This window comes from Sander vitreus, chromosome 14 (assembly GCF_031162955.1).
Source record: "Sander vitreus isolate 19-12246 chromosome 14, sanVit1, whole genome shotgun sequence".
NCBI classification, from domain to species: Eukaryota; Metazoa; Chordata; class Actinopteri; order Perciformes; family Percidae; genus Sander; species Sander vitreus.
This window is the reverse complement of record NC_135868.1, coordinates 23,943,450-23,960,134: the sequence shown is the minus strand read 5'-3', so window position 1 is coordinate 23,960,134 and position 16,685 is coordinate 23,943,450. Positions and strand designations below refer to the sequence as shown.

The window sequence follows — 16,685 nt, the reverse complement described above, 5'->3', positions numbered from 1 at the left end:
ACACTCCATTGCCACCAGCCTCCTACACACACACACACACACACACACACACACACACACCCGCTGCCAGCAGCCATCATTCCACCCTGTATGTTCAGCTGGCCTGTCAAGTCCCCATCCAGCCAAGTGCCCACCCATCTGTTGAACCTAAGACAGCATGCAAATCTCAACCAGAGAGGAAATGTTCTATCAAACAATGAACTTATCTGCATGCAAACACTGGCTTTCAGGAGCCTCTGGGGCCTGTGGGGCCCCGGGGCGTGCTGCAAAAGCATGTGCATCTCCCTGCAATGCAAAGTCAAGCTGATGCAAGATACAGTATTGCCCTTGGTTAAGCAAACTATCCTTTCAACCTCATGTAATGCTATTTTAATCTAGGTACAGTATGATTTTAATGGCAATTCATTTAAACTACTAACAGGGGTTGAGCTATTGTGTTCCTGTGTGCAGTCAGAAAATGTCTTTAGCTGCAGGTTTTTTTTTTCCTCTTTTTTTTAGAAAATTGGCTAGTCAACCTCAGTCACATAGACTAAAGCTTTGTTGGAACAAAGGAGTATTGCATTCATTTACACTCAGAACTCACTATGCTGGCAACAAAACAACTTCAAACCCTTTTTAAGGTATGCACAGGCAGAGAAATACCATTTAGTGCACTTTTTAGATGGATAAAGGCTGACCGAAATGATTCGTTACAGATGTTTTGAGTCAAACTCTGGCTGAGGATTTAGTGTAAATATTGCAACATTCTATAGGAAGCACAAAGTGCTGTTGTTAGTGGCCTCAGGGGGGAAAGGTATAATAAGTGGTCACCTATCTGGGCATAAATCTAACCAAGAGATCTGTCCAGGCCTCAAGCTACAGCTGAGTGAACTTGAGCTGGGTGAGTTCCCCGTGCTTAGGCTCACTGCAGTTAAGCTGTCAGTCACCTCTGTCGTCCTATTAGTGTGCTGCACTTATGGAAATGAGCTGTAGCGAATTTGTAAGCAAATTTAGAAGGGATGTCTAAATATAGACATTTTTATAAATCAAACATTGTGGAAATTACGATAAAGTTTCACCCATAAGGATACTTTAGGGGGCATGTAGAGAATTATAATTGATCATTGCTCATGCTCACTATTGCAATTACAGTAAAAGAAGCAGCTGTGAGATATTAACATGGCCCATAAATAGAGATTAATTATTTTGTGTGTGTGTGTGTGCGCGCGCGCTGAGGCGCGTAGCAGTGTTTGTGCCCCTCATGGTCAGCGCCCAGGAATTAAAATGCATGCCTCTCATTGCATGGGAGCGAGTACAACGGTAGCCCATACGCGAGAAACTGTTCCTCCTCCGCAGAAAAACGCACGGATGTGCATGTTCCAGGAGGGGAGTAAAAACCTCCTCCCGGTGCTTTCTAATGCAGAAAGGAAGCGGTGTGAGGTTGCCAGTTTGGAGCTCGTTTTCCCCTTAAATTGGACCCTTCAAGCTATGACTGCCCGGGCGTGATTTGCTCGCTTTCCGTTCTCCGTGGTGGTGGAGCTGCTGCTGCTGCTGTCGCACCGCACGGAAATAACGACCCGCGCTTCACTTTAAGTGAGTATAGAGACCCAACGCATGCTTTAAACAATTATAGACTGACACCGGTATCACCTTATATTCTAATTATAGTTTTTAATCCCAGTGCGTTAAACAGAGACGCGCGCATGAAGGCTTAAAGTCTTAAAATGCTGCTGACCAGGTGTTGCGCTGTAACTTTCCCCTGCAAAGATCTGCACAAATATGAATACTTGGATGTCTAATGGAAAGCAACAGCGTGCTTTTGTCGTCTTACGAATTGGTTGTGATGTTTTAACCGCACCTGCAGATGTATGACAATATTTTTCAGTGCTTATCATTAATTACATAATTCATACCCCCTGCTTTTCAGGTCTCAACATAAGCATGTTTGTGCGTATTAGTCTTTTTTTATTTTTTAAGTAGCCTACTGTATTGTCACTTTGTGGAAAAGTAACTGCTTCTTTTTGAGGGCTGGATTTTTTGATGTCTTGGCTTTGGATTCGGTGGTGGGGACTGCTGGTTCACTCATGCACTGACTTCAGAAAGTCAGCTTTCTGACTTCAAAAAGGCTATATGCCATGCACTGTCATGTTGATGGACTGTGGACTTGAGCAACTGTTGAACATACAGCAGATGTGCAGAGGAGAGATATCTTGTGTTGTCTGGTGTCCTGGAAGCAGCCTCGTTAGGTAAAACAACACTTTTACTCTGACAGAAATCATTTGAACTTGTAGTAAACATGAATCACCCTGTGTTTCACTGTCAGGGGATCATCCCAGTGTGGGTAAACTCCAGGTTTGTGACCTTTCGTCGCCATTATGAAATAATAAGAAAGTGGAATACATTAGCTCAGCCGGTTCCTCATCACGTCTCCAATCAGATTGGATGGCGTGACCTTGGGGGACTACGCTGCAGCATTTGCAGGAGGAGGGTGGCACGGGCAGAGACGGAGATTGGGTCCTCTAGTTGGCATGCATTATCAACGGAACCCAATTACATCTGGAAATTGTAGTTGCCATAAGCAATTGCCATTCATGACTCTATAAAAGAGAGGGAGGCTATTTTAAGAAGAAATGTGTATCATCCTGAAAATATCCAGTCAGTCTTCTGTGCTTTCTCGTCTGTATATGCATTGTTGTGTGTGATTATTCTGAAAGGAAGTGCTTTCTGGGCTCCTTTTCTTGTTTTTTAACAATAGAGTAGGGCTGCATAATCTATCGGGTATTTTTTTAATTAACTGGTGCAATAAACACATCGCGAAAGGCTGCAACATATCGCGAAAGACCGAGATTCTTTTATTTATAGTTAGTTGAAAGAAAATATCGGTAGAATTCTGCACTTTAAAAATGCAACTGTCATTCGTTTTGAGTGAGCCCTTTTTTGTGTTATTTCTTTTTAAAGTGCACATATTATGTTCATTTTCAGGTTCATAATTGTATTTAGAGGTTATATCAGAATAGGTTTACATGTTTTAAAAACCATCTTTTTGTTGTACTGCACGTTGCTGCAGCTCCTCTTTTCACCCTGTGTGTTGAGCTCTCTGTTTTAGCTACAGAGTGAGACATCTCACTTCTGTTCCATCTTTGTTTGGAGTCGCACATGCGCAGTAGCTAAGTAAGGACTACTAGCCAGTCAGAAGCAGAGTATGAGGGCGTGCCACGCCAGCAGCTAGGCGAGCATTATAACGTGTGTTACAAAGTGACGCACGTTTGTCTCTGAAGTAAAGTCTGGACTACAGTAGAGCCGTTTGGAGCAGTTTGTGAACAGTGTTTTCTGTTGGAGATGGTAAGTCCCTTTGGGGGGGGACTTTGGGCTTTTTCACTTTGTAACCGATTACATGCACAAAAAAGATATAGAACACAATAAAGGAAATGGAAAAAGCCAAAAAGCATAATATGAGCACTTTAAATTCAATCAAGTACTTTGTAGTATTCTATATAATATATGTAATACTGAAAGCAGCAGAGAGGCAGAACGGAGTACTCTTTAAATATCTGTTTATTCATCGTGAGTAATATCGTTATTGTGATGTTCAACAACGATATCGCACATTTTGTTCATACGTGCAGCCCTACCGTAAATCATGGCAACTCTCACCAGCTGCCAGCCAGATGAAGACATGCTGCAAGACAAAAAAAAAAAGTCTGAAACTGCAGCCCTGCTGCCGTTTCCACTTCAAAACACGCCACGGTGAACAGAAACGTGCAGCGCTCCACGAGGGCGCCTATAACGTCTCGTTCAAAGGGCACGTTTCTCTAACGATCCAACTTTAGGTTTTAAGATCTTTCCTGCGAGGTGTTTCCTCTAGTCTTCAGCCACCGTGGTTGCCGTGGCTGAGTTCACTCAGCGCGGGCTTTACTGTAATCAGTTATTCAGCTCCGGCATTCAGACGCCCAGCTCCAGACAGAGAAATCCCCGTGGCTCACCACAGACCCAATCAGACCATTTTAAAGTACACAGCTTTTACAACAAGGTCTGACCGAGTCTGCAGCAGCAACGGCAGAAATGTTTCCAGTCCCTCGGGGTGGTGGTCTGCACGTGTCTGCAGCATGTATATAGTTAGTGCCTTTTGTTCAGGCCTGTTGGCTCTGTCACAGACTCTTTTTTTCCCTTCACAGGGTTCCCCTTGGACTTCTCCCTGGCTTTATGATTTGCCCTCTGTTTCCACTTAACAGTCCTGGCTATTTCCCAAGAAACACCTCAGCGCCATTCTGTTTTTATTTTTTTTCCTCAAACATGAGCAGACTTCTTATACTCTGGGCACACGTGGAGAATACATGGCTTTTTACTTCATGCGAGCATTTAAAAACAACAAAAAACACTTAAGAGCTCACTGTTTCTTGGCTGCGTTTCACCCACTTGCGAGGTAATCGGAGATGATTACAAAATGACAATTTAGACAAACAAAAGAAAGGAAGCGGTCGTGTGATTGCGGTCTTTCCCCCTAGCACAATCAGCGACTTCGAGAGTACATGCATCGCTCCAGCAAATAGGCTTGTCAAATTACGGAGTGGCTTTTATCTGCGACTGCATGCTTGATGATTATTATTATACTTATACTTATTGGCAGGTGCCCTTTTTTTGGAGGCGCAGAAGAGGGGAATCCACAGCTGGTGCTTTTCAAGAGAGATGCAATATGTAAAACCGTACTGTGCAGCAGATGTTTCTTCCTTCTGGCTAGCTCAGCTACATTATCATACATATACATACATATCAAAACGTCCTTGTAGGGCTGGGCAATATATCGATATTATATCGACATTGATATAAGCGACTAGATTAGGGATAGGCCGATTATTGGGCCGTTTTTTGGCCGTTTGCAGATTATCTGCATCTGCGTTATATTTAGAGATGTTCTGATACCAGTATCGGTATTGTCTCCGATACCGCCTAAAACGCTGGTATCGGGAAGTACTGGAGTTACTGCACCAATCTGATACCACATAATACAGCCCTAAAGAAAACCTACGTTAAAGTAGTTTGTTCTTTTTCTGTTATAACTGACTGTCAAACTGGATAATAAAAGAACGTTCTGGGGCGTTCATTGTTTGTGTTTGACACAAAGAGTTTAACCTGAGCCCGGCCGACAACAAAGATAGAAATAATATCACATCCATACAGGGATAGTAGTATACAGTTGTTAAAATATATGACACATTGGTATCAGATCAGTACTCGGTATCGGCCGATACGCAAGTTCAGGTATCAGAATCGGTATCGGGAAGCAAAAAATGGTATCGGACCATCTCTAGTTTTATTTGCCAGATAACCAATAAAGCTCAATAAAGTGTGCTCCTTTGGCTCGGCTACAACTCTGGGTCTGTCCCTCTGCTTCGCTTTCACTCACCACTGAGTCTGACTTAATGTCCCGCCTTCAACACTATCTGACTACCTTTTACTGGGTATTATGTGGAAAGTTTCTAATTCATTAAATAATTGCTTAAAGCATCTAAACAAAGTTTTGTGTTGGATTTTATAACATTCCAAAATCTTATATCTCTATCCATATCGGTTCCAAATATCGGTAATCAGTTTTATTAACTACTAATAATTGGTATCAGGATCAGCCTTAACAAACCAGAATGGGTCAATCCCTAGACTAGATATCATCTTAAATTTTGGATATCGTGATATGACGAAGTGATGAAGTGTTGTCTTTTCCTGGTTTTAAAAGCTGCATTACACTAAAATGATGTCATTTTCTGAACTTACCAGCCTATTCTAGCTGTTCTGTTATTTGCCTTTACCCATGTAGTCATTGTATCCCCATACTGATGATTATTTATCAAAAATCTCATTGTGTACATTTTTTGTGAAAGCACCAATAGTCAACCCTACAATAGCGCGGCGACATCGAGGCATTCGGTCAAAAATATCATATTTGATTTTCTCCAGATCGCCGAGCTCTACGCCCTCTGGAGGTTTCCTCTTTTGTTTCAATTTTGACGGACACATGCGCCTACCATGACTCATCATTTTGTTGTCAAACTGTTACCTTGCACGGCAGCTGAATTCTCGCGATATCAGGCATGAATGGATGACATACGAAAATCCATCTCGTCAGCTTTTAATTGAATGCTTTTTTTTTTGTCTGAACTACCATCTTACCGAAACCAATCGGTGCCCGGTGAGGAGCTACTGGCAGCTACAGCCGTGTTTTTTTTTATTTATTTTTTTAATGTATTCGTATAGGGACAAGTATGTAGCATAGACCTATGCCACACACCACAGCATTTATAGCCTAAGCTAATTTGCAATGCACATCCCTAAATGGACCCTTTTTTTTAAATACAATAACTTACATTAACACCTAACACTTACATAAAAGACAATAGAGAACACAAACTCATTAATAGATACATACCTTAAAATGAAACTCACAAGGAAAAACGGAAAAAACAATACACAACACAGACTAATACGATAAATCACCATACAACAGGAGCATCAGATTATCCATGACTACTACTACTACTACCACTACTACTACTACTACTACTAGGGCCCCCTCTTCAAAAACCGTTTCAGTTGGAGTGTCTGTGGTGGCCGCGTTCAAAACAACAATGGCGGACGTGATAGACAGATGGTTAGGGTTGGGCATCGTTTGGATTTGAACAATTCTGATTCTTCCTTTCGATTCCGGTTCTTATTGATTCTCGATTCCGATCCTTTGAGGGGTGGAGTTGAAACGGGTCACATGCCTAGTTTCACAAATAAGAGGAACATTGTTTTTTTAATCCAATGGTGGTTTGCAGTTTTACAGGGCTTTTTCAATGTAAAATAAAGCCACGCTAGAGCGCTGCTTACCGTGCTCCAAGGCTGCTTCGGAAACCAAAACTTGCGCATATTAAATTGGGAAGTGATGATCGGATTTGAAACCAAATGAGCGTGTCAGCTGCGTGGCGTGTCCGTTTTTATTTCGGCTCCCATGTTAACAGGTTAGCGCTTTCACACTACCTGCGTGACACGCATGTCTCAGGCACGGCTTGAGCCGCGGCGAAAACGCGTGCATGCTAGAAATAGGACTGACGCCGACACGCAAGCGTGTTGGAAGCGTTTCAAATAGAATACAAAAAGATGTTTGTCATTTTGACACATATATTTAATAAATGACATTTTGATGTTTGAAAGTCTCTAGGTTTTGACATAATGCAGATATAAATGTAATTAAAAAAAATTCATAGTTATCGATTTTCAAATATTGCACCTGTCAATACAGAACGAAATATTCTGTAGCCTATTTTGCCGTCAATACTGCCGGCATTGTCTTTGCTTTAATCAAATCAGTATATATTTGTTTAACATGAAGTATACTACTGCTTGAGTGCAGTACATTTCCACAACTCTGTCCCCATATGTCGAACAATGGGAAACATACATGTGTACATACAAGGCTAGCAGCAGCAGCGCCGCGTCAGACACGTTTCTGGTGTGGAAAGACATAGAAAACGCCACACAACTGACACGCAACAGAAACGCCACGCAGCCATTGTGCAGGAGGCCTTAGTTTTAGCTGGAATCTGACTGAGCAACTGCAACTAAACAATTTCCCTGAGGGGATCAATGATGCATTCTGATTGATTCTGATTTGGATCCTATACATTCGCTCTCACTGTACAAGTCTTTGCTCAGGATTAGTGTTCCCTCCTGCATGTTTTCTTCAGTTGCTTTGCTCGTCCTCGGTCGGCTATTATTTGGCAAGTGAAAAGGGGGGGAGATTTTGTCAGTGGGTTTGACATGTGGGTTTATTTGAAGGAAAGGCTAATTGTTAAGCCTCGGAGGTCCCTTGTTAATTAGAAGTTATCTTGGGCAGCTCTCACATGGTCACCGCTCTAATTGGCAGTCGAAGCTGCGTACCACCTGGCCTAGCCTTTAACTCGCCAGGTGCTCGCAGCAAGACCATCGGCCTCAGTATTATGTGGACATGGTAAAAGAGGACAGACAGCGAGAGGGAGGGAAAGAGAGCGAGCGGAAGAGAGGAGAAGAAAAGAAACAGAAGTGTGCCGGCCAACTTTGCTAAAACGGCAGAGCTGCAAAACGGCAGTTAAAGGTTATTTCATGTTACGTAGCCGAACGAGCCCTCTGAAGCCAGCATAAAGAGATAACGTTCTGGGAAATTATTTTTATACACACGTCAGCATACATGACACCTCTTTGTTTCAGATTTCTAACACCGCAGGGGATGTGAGGTGGCAGCACATGAGCACTCTGCACAGCCTGTGCAGCTCTGTTTACCTGCGTTTAGTGGGGGGGAATCGAGTTTAGGCGGTGGATATTTACAGTATCAAAAAGGCTTTTAGTGTTTCAGCATCTGTTTGTACAAGGTAAATTAAGCATGATGGCACAATCATGTTAAGTCTATTTTGTCATTCATGGAGAGACATTATAAATACATAAAATTAGGGCTGCACAATATATAGTTATTTTTAATCGTCATCGCGATGTCAAATGGCGCAATAAATGCATCGCCAAAGGCTGCGACCCATCGCAAAAGACACTCAGATTTTTTTTGTTCGTTGAAAGAAAATATTAGTAGAAAACTGCACCTCAAAATGTAGGTGTCGTTCTTTTTTTTAGTGTTGCTTTTTATTTTCAATACAATGTTCAATTTGTTCAATAAAAGTGTTGGAAATGATTTCATTTAATTAATAACTTTAGCAGAATACTGAAAGCGGCCGAACGGAGTGCAATTTAATCAGTTTATTTATCGCACGTAATATCGTTATCGCGATATTCAACAACGTTATCGCGTCTCACATATTTTCCTCATATTGTGCAGCCCCGAGGTAAAATGTATTCAAGCAAAAGATTTTCTCCTCAAACCAGAATCCACATTAAGTCTTTCATTCAGTGCAGTTTGTAACACTGAGCTGGAGAAAAGGCAGTGATTTAATCAAGAGATAGTGCAGCTGCTTTTCACAATGAACTGGAAACTCGGGCCCGGGAACTCAGAGTAACCTGAACAGTGAGCTCCTTCCACACGTATGATTGAGGGTTGTATTGTGTGTCCGTGGTGGGAGAAAATTCATCCATGAACCATCATACATCTTGACTACCTGGTCCAAAACCATTGGAATCATAATGTTTTGTAAAAGGCCAGACAGGCGTGCCCTGCGTAATGCCAGTCATTTTATGAAAATGTGCCTTGCATCGCTGCACCTTGGAGGACAAAAGACCTTTGTCTTTTCACGCCACAAAGTCAATAGGGTTGTTTTATCTTGCAGCTCCAGCATCGAAAGTTCACACTAATTCCCAAATGTGTTGTCCCCTTTGTTCTCGGATCACAATGGGAATTTGAAATGTAAACGGGATTTAGACAATGTGGTTGCAATGTACGACATCTTGATGGGTAGAGCAGATAGAAGTGCTTTAAAAATGCGTTGGTGTTGGCAGTCTTAGGCAGAATGTGTTAACGTTGTACAGCAGAGCGGAGCATGATCTGGCTCTGTTTGATATGTTGTTGTTCTTTATTGTTCCAGGAACTGTTGGGTTTAGACCCAGAGCTTTGGCAGCATGTGTTGTCTGATTTTTAGCCTACATATAGTGTGTGTGTGTGTGATACATTACCCAAGAGAACACAAGTCATTTTCAGCACACACAGCTCATGTTTAATCGGCAATTTAGCAGCGGCAACAATAAGTAAAAACCAAATTGCAAATGACAATCAAGAAATAAATAAAATAGACAGGCCACAAAGAATAACAATGATTGCCTTAGATGAACTAATCATAATAAACAGGCCTATTGCTGCTATAATTACTGACCGTAGAATCATTACTTTCCCTAATGCTCCACTGCTCATTAATTCATTAATTAAACATACTATGGAAAACAGCAGCTCTATTCTGTGGAAAGGACTTCTCCTTGACTCAGCCCACGGAGTTAGTCTAGCTTAATTTTGCTCTGGAGGTCATTCCAGGAATAATGAGCCGTAGAAATGTAAATATTCCTCTCTGCTTAACAGCCGGGGCACTTAGAATACCTGAGACAAGCCAAATTTGAGATTCAGCCACATAATGAGCTGCTTATTTTCATACGAGCAGGAGTGGACTGAAAAAGACGCTGTAGTTGCTTTGTTTTTTTTTTTCTGTAAAAAATTGTAAATGTCGCTTTCAATTGGGCATTTTTTCGATAAAAATGCAAAAAAAGGTTTTAACGTCTAAATCCATTTAGTAGTTAATGGAATAATTTCACATTTTCTAAACTACGAATCTGCTTTGAGTGAGACGAGGAGATTGATATCAAAGGGATAGTGTGGATTTTTTGAAGTTGAGGTAGTGTGAGGTACTTATCCATAGTCGGTGTATTAGCTACATGGTGGTCGGCACACACCCAGTTTGAAGAAGCGGGTAGGAGTGCCGCCACGGATGCTGAGCAATCAATATCTATGTATAGAATACTTTCACCGCTTTACCTTGCAGTCAAACAGCCCTTTAGGACGGGGAACTGAAGCCGCTGTATCACACTCTTCAAAGCTTCCAGACTCCTTAGACCAGCAACTCCTGTGATCTGCGAGGTAAAATTACTGTTTTTGTCAAAGGAGGCTGGTGGCTTTGAAGGGAACACAAATGGAACAGCTTCAGCTCCCTGTCGGAAAGGGCTGTCTGAGGACAACGTAAAGCAGTAAAAATATTCAAAATATAGCGTACACTTACAGATATTGATTTCTTTAGATGGCCATTGCCATCTACTGGATATTTTGGTCCCCAGAAGTAGCTGCAGAGTAGTCGTCTTTGAGAGTATATCGACGACGATTCATTTAGGATTGCTCCGGAGCCGCCGGAAGATCTGCCCAATGTCCCTCATTTTCGGCCGGATGTCTGTCACTTTCTGCTTTCTCTGTGTTGGCATTTTAAACGCCGGTGGATTTCTGAGGACTATGGTTAACTGCTCCTCAGATCTCTGCAGGGTAAATCCAGACAGCTAGCTAGACTATCTGTCCAATCTGAGTTTTCTGTTGCACGACTAAAACAACTTTTGGACGTACACATGTTCCACCAAAACGAGTTCCTTCCCGAGGCTATTTTGCAGCTGCACCGTTGCTCCGGCCACAAGACGATTGTGATTGGTTTAAAAAAAATGCCAATGAACCCGAGCACGTTTTTCTCCCATCCCGGAATGCTGTGTGGACTAGCCAGACCTTCCTTTGCAGCACCGTGGAGGAAGCTCTGGCAGCGAGACTACTGCAGATTAGATGCAGAGTTGGGGCTCCTCTCTTTCACACTGCTCTCCTGGGTAAAATCACATCATACCGTCTGCTCAGTGAAGGTGTGAGCTTCACAGCGTAACGGACTTCATCTCATTGTCTGCGACGGGTACAGGCAGCTCCGGACCCAGGGTGAGTCTGTAAGAGGCCTCGCCCGGTCAGACTCCGAGATAACGTTATCTTCTGCTCAGAAGTGATGAATTTACAGCTTACAGCAACTTCATATCGCATCAATATAGTTTCTGACCTTTGTTTGATATCTCAAAAATATTGATTATAGCTTTAATGTACTGCCATTGACTTTCTCATTTCACTCAGAAAGACAGAAAAGATTTCCCAAAGTGTTGAACTGTTCCCAGAAGCACCTCTACATACTGGATATCTGATATCCATTCACAGTGACTATTCCTAACAATCCCGAGAATGTATCGGTTTGAATTCATTGCACAATGTTTCTGTGCACAGTCTCAGCCAAAAGTCTTTGAAACACATCAGAGTGTTTCATGTGTGTACGTTTTCATCAGAGCACCACACACGTTCTAGTTGGCTTCTATAATGGTTATGAATAATTACTGTCTTCAGTAATTCTGTAATCAGCATTGGAAGTACATCTGGCTGGTGTCTGTGTGGATACACCATGGATATCAGAAGTCTACAGGCTCTGTCTTAATTTTCTACTTTTTATTGCCTTGAAGGCACTTGGATATGACGAAGGAATGGGCTAAAGGCAAAAATGAGAAGCAGCTAATTTCTAACAATGTATCGAAAATGAAAAACCAAAAACTTCCTGCACTCTTTGCTTTGATAACAGCCGTAACCTTTTTGGATAGGTTTCTGCCATCTGGGTACATCTGTATCGAGGATTTGTCCCACATTCCTCTCTTCAGACTCAAAGGGGTTTCTTTATGCACACTTCTCTTTTGATCAATCCACAGAGTTTATATCAATGTAACAGTCCAGAGTAGAGATCCTCCTTTTGTCTCAGCTGGTGGTTGGTGCACTTTGGTTCGCTGTCAAGTTGAAAGATGGAATTCTTCTTTGACTTGTTCCAGAGGGCAGCAGATTTCCCCGAGAAATATCTTGGTATTTGGAGCCATTTGTCTTCCCCTCTATCCTAAACCAAAGCCCCTGTCCAGCCTTGAAGCATGCAGCTTATATATACCAGTGTCATCTACAATTATTGATTGATTACTGGTGACTGGAGTTGACTTTCCCCCAATCATTTTGCGATGTATGCTTTTTTAGAATACTGTATCTCGTAGCTCTGCATATAATCAGTAGACTCGTTCGAGATGAGCCAGGTCTGCACAGAATCGATCACCGGCGATCGTCGCCCAATGCATGCTGATAAGATTTGGGTCCGACTTGATCCCGACTCGCTCTGACGTCATGCACACATGGTCAACGATAACCTTACGAGATCAAGGCCGCAGTTCTGAGACGCAGGCCGCGCAGTTGCTTTTCACCGACTGCAAGACCCAGGTGGACCCAGGGCATCATGGGAAACGCCGGCCTCTCAGCTGATCTAACAGCTGATTGGTTCAGAATCGACTCAACATGATTACGTTTTATATAAACTTTCTAGTTTTTGAATTGGAGGGATTTTAACTGCTATTTGTCTGATTTAAAGGCTTATTCTGTACAAACCACATATGTGGCTGATAGTTGCGTTTTAGAAGTCAGAGATTACGGATCATCTACAGTGTTAATTAAAATCAGCAACCGATCGCATGTAGAGCGTTTTGACAGCTACTCTGTCATATCAAAAACAACTGGAGACTTGTGTACAAGCTGATATATGGGTCTGATAACATTTTATTAAATCAGAATCGGACCACAGTGTTTCTGTCACATCCTGTTCAGCCTGAAGGCTGCTGGAAACGGCTGGAAACTGTCCGACTTGAGAGCGGATTTTTGTCACCGCCCCCTGCTGCTGCTGCCTGCTCTCGTCCACTTTACAGGCGAGGCACAGTTCATCTCGAACGAGCCTATTCTTTTTGTTTGCCACTCCGATTCAGTCACTCCTCCATGTCCTTAAGGGTCATTAGGAGGCATTGAAATATCTACATGACACACTGAACCAGGGTCGTTCACCCGACACTGCTCAACTGTGTAGGGTGATTGGTGTCTGTGGCTTTGTGTGTCCTTGTTTAACATTTCTTCATTTTTCATTGTTTAAAATATACTGTCAGACCTACAGAAGCTTCATGGAAGAATACAAGCCCTAAGGCTGAACGATCAAATTGTATTTATATTAAAATATATTATATTTTGTTGTAGAATGACAGCGGTCACCTATGAATGTTTTCCAGTCTTTATGCTAAGTAAAACGTACAGCTGCTGGCTGTAGCTTCATATTTACCGTACACAGAAGAGTGGGATCGATTCTCAACTAGGGTTGGGTATCGTTTGGAAAGTGGATGTCTGTTTTGTCAGCCCAGAAACTTTCCAAACATGAAAATTTGATTTTATATGCACAGAGCGGGAAGAATCCAGCACACAGTACATACTGCGGTTGTTAATATTGCTGTTGGCCTCTTCTTTCTGCAAAGTCATTAATCTCTGAGGAACCTACTGATCTTGGCGAGATCCTGCTACTGTATCACCTCCAGCCTGTTATTACAGTTTTCATTGTGTTTTCCGACTTGGAAATCTTACTTCTGTCTATTTAAGATGTATAAACCCTAGTTTTAAAGTGCCCATATTATGAAAAAAACACTTTTTCTGGGATTTGGGGTGTTCTTTTGTGTCTCTGGTGCTTCCACACGCATACAAACTTTGAAAAAAATCCATCCATGCTGTTTTGAGTGAGATACGGTTTCTGAATGTGTCCTGCCTTCAGTCTCTGGGTGAGCTGTTCAAAAACTGCACGGCTTGTGACGTCACAAGCCGAAACGAGCTGGCTAACCGCTACCGTTAGCTCGTAGCGTTAGCATGCTACCTCGTTCTCAATAGCAAAGCACTGCTACAACACACACAAGTTCACCATAATCTACAAAAGAACTACTTACATGTGCGCCCTCATTTAGAAGTCTCCCAGCTAATCCTGCCTTGTAACTGACCGAAGTTGGAGAAACAGCCTTTCTTTTACTGTCTATGGAGCTAGCTAGCTGACATGATCTACATCTGAGCTACTGCACCTGTGCGAGTGCAATCAAAGATAGTACAGAAGAAGAAAAGAGGTCTCACTCTGTAGCTAAAACAGAGACCAGCTGAAAAGAGGATCTGCAGCAGTGAGAGAGAGCTGTGCAGTACAACAAAAATATGGTGTTTTTTGAAAATTAAACCATGTAAAGCTATTTTGGTACAACCTTAAAATACTATTCTGAACCTGAAAATGAGCATAATATGGGCGCTTTAATTAAAGTATTTAGGACCAGCGTTTTGTATTAAGAGCCACAAATTACAGTGTCATTTAAGTGTACTTCTAAGATGTAGCCTACCATATAATACTAATCAGCACCAGTGGAAAAAAAGAATGTAAATAAGATAATTTTGTGGTAGATGATTGGGAAATACTATAAATTCTAAAATACGGCCTGCCTACGGTAGGTAAAAGTGTGGCTAAATACCTTATCAAACCTGACTTCAAAATATCCAAACTATTCCTTCACGTAATAATGCAGGACTGGCCTTAGTTGATATTGTACTTTAGTGGTGCAAATTCTCAAACTAATTTGAGTCAAGTCACCAAAACCAAACCTTTTTGGGCTGTTCAGTTGGTTATCCTGTCTTGGAAGAATATGTTGGAATTAGTGCTTTGGAAGTGTACATTATGCTAAATTTAACATGTGAACTGTAGTTCCTACCCTGGCTTTATTAGCATCCCGCTATAGTGTCTCTGACACTGTTAGCTACCGAGATGGTTTAACCCAGAGTGACCTGGCTGACGCGCTGCCCAATGTTAGGCACAATACGTATATTAGGTTTACCGTGCAGCATGAAAATGTCCATTCTTTCAGTTTTCAGCGTTAAATCCATAAACAATAAGATAGCATTTTGAACAAAGGTTGGCTCCAGCATCACAGAGTTCAGTGTCACAGCGACAAAACGTGCCCTTCCGGGCCAAACACCTGCCGACAACAATTTGGATCTTACCTTTATAACGTTGCCCCCCCCCCCGGTAATACCACAGTGACACCCAATGTCCAATACAAGAAATACCCAAAGCCTGAATACTTGAAACAACATATTTGGCTCCGACATCGGCCATTCCTGAGAGCCGAGTATTAAGGTTGTCCACGGGAAATGTGCCTTAATCAAAGTCAGGTGTGGCATGACTATTACTGTATCTTTATATGAAATGGCATTTGCTTGTCCATGTTGAGTGAAAGGTTTAGAATCATGCAACTATGGCTCTCTTTAAATTCCTGCATTAATGCAGGTGGTATACAGGCGAGATGTGAGGACAGTGCTGTTGGAGAGTCCAGTTTCCACTACAAAGCCTGAATCCAGTGAGTGAAGAATTGAATTTGCAGCTGCTAGTGTTCCTCCACCTTTGATTCACTGCTGTGCCGGTCTCACGTACTGAGCTTCACAGCGTGCCGGACTTCATCTCATTTCTTACAAATGAAAGCACAAACTAGTGCCTTTTCAAACAGTGTGGTTTCCATTTTTCATTGATCAAACGGCTACATTTGTCTGTGAAGTTCGTGTCACAGATGATGCTATCAATCCTGAGCTGCGAAAAGGAACACACAGGGAAGGAAATGAAACAGACAGATCCTCACCTTCTGGGTAATCAAGTGAACCGAGCCCGCAGAAAATAATCTTTAGTTTCTTTACAGTTGGATCCATTATAGATGTAAATCACACCTGTATAACTTTCTCATCATCCAAGTAGACGCAACACAGCCATCTCATAGGGACTAGGAATCACCTTAAAGGAAAATGCCAATATAATTGAGTTCTTCCTTATCTCTAGTGGCTCGTGATCTCCTGTATCCACCCTGACGATTTCATTTTGCTATCTACACATTTGAATCAACTTATTTTTTTTGCTCCCATCACCTCCTGAGTGCATCAAAAGAACCTACGGAGACATAATGTTTGGCACTTATCCACCAGAGTAAATGTGATGAAAGTAAGCAATATGGAAATCACCAGTCAGTCAGTTTTCCTGACTGCACAGTGCTAATATTCTCACCTCCCCCTCACATTGGAACGTGACCTGAGGGTTAGTTGCTGTTTCATGATAAATAATTAGAACTGTGACAATTTTTATATTGACCTTGATGGAATCAGTCCTGTATTGCCTTGCAGAGGATGTACTGTATGGGACTGACTAAATTAAAAGAATGCCGTTCTTTTTGTTTTATTGCACTATAGAGTCAGATCTCAGATCTCTGAAAAGTGCGTAGTATTTGTCTTGGTGCATAGTGTTTGTGGATTTAAAAAAAAGGCTCAGTAATGCAAGAGTGCTTATCTATCAGCACCTTCTGCT

General features: G+C 42.0%; 1 protein-coding gene across 1 annotated transcript in view; it reads left to right on the top strand.

The window, feature by feature from the left end:
- Nucleotides 1–1,517: 1,517 nt before the first annotated feature.
- LOC144529046 (CMP-N-acetylneuraminate-beta-galactosamide-alpha-2,3-sialyltransferase 1-like) overlaps nucleotides 1,518–16,685 on the top strand; it is an 81,968-nt gene continuing 66,800 nt past the window's right edge. The window contains exon 1 of the mRNA XM_078267973.1: nucleotides 1,518–1,572. The gene's annotated coding sequence lies outside the window, so the exon portion shown is untranslated. The remainder of the gene's footprint in view (nucleotides 1,573–16,685) is intronic.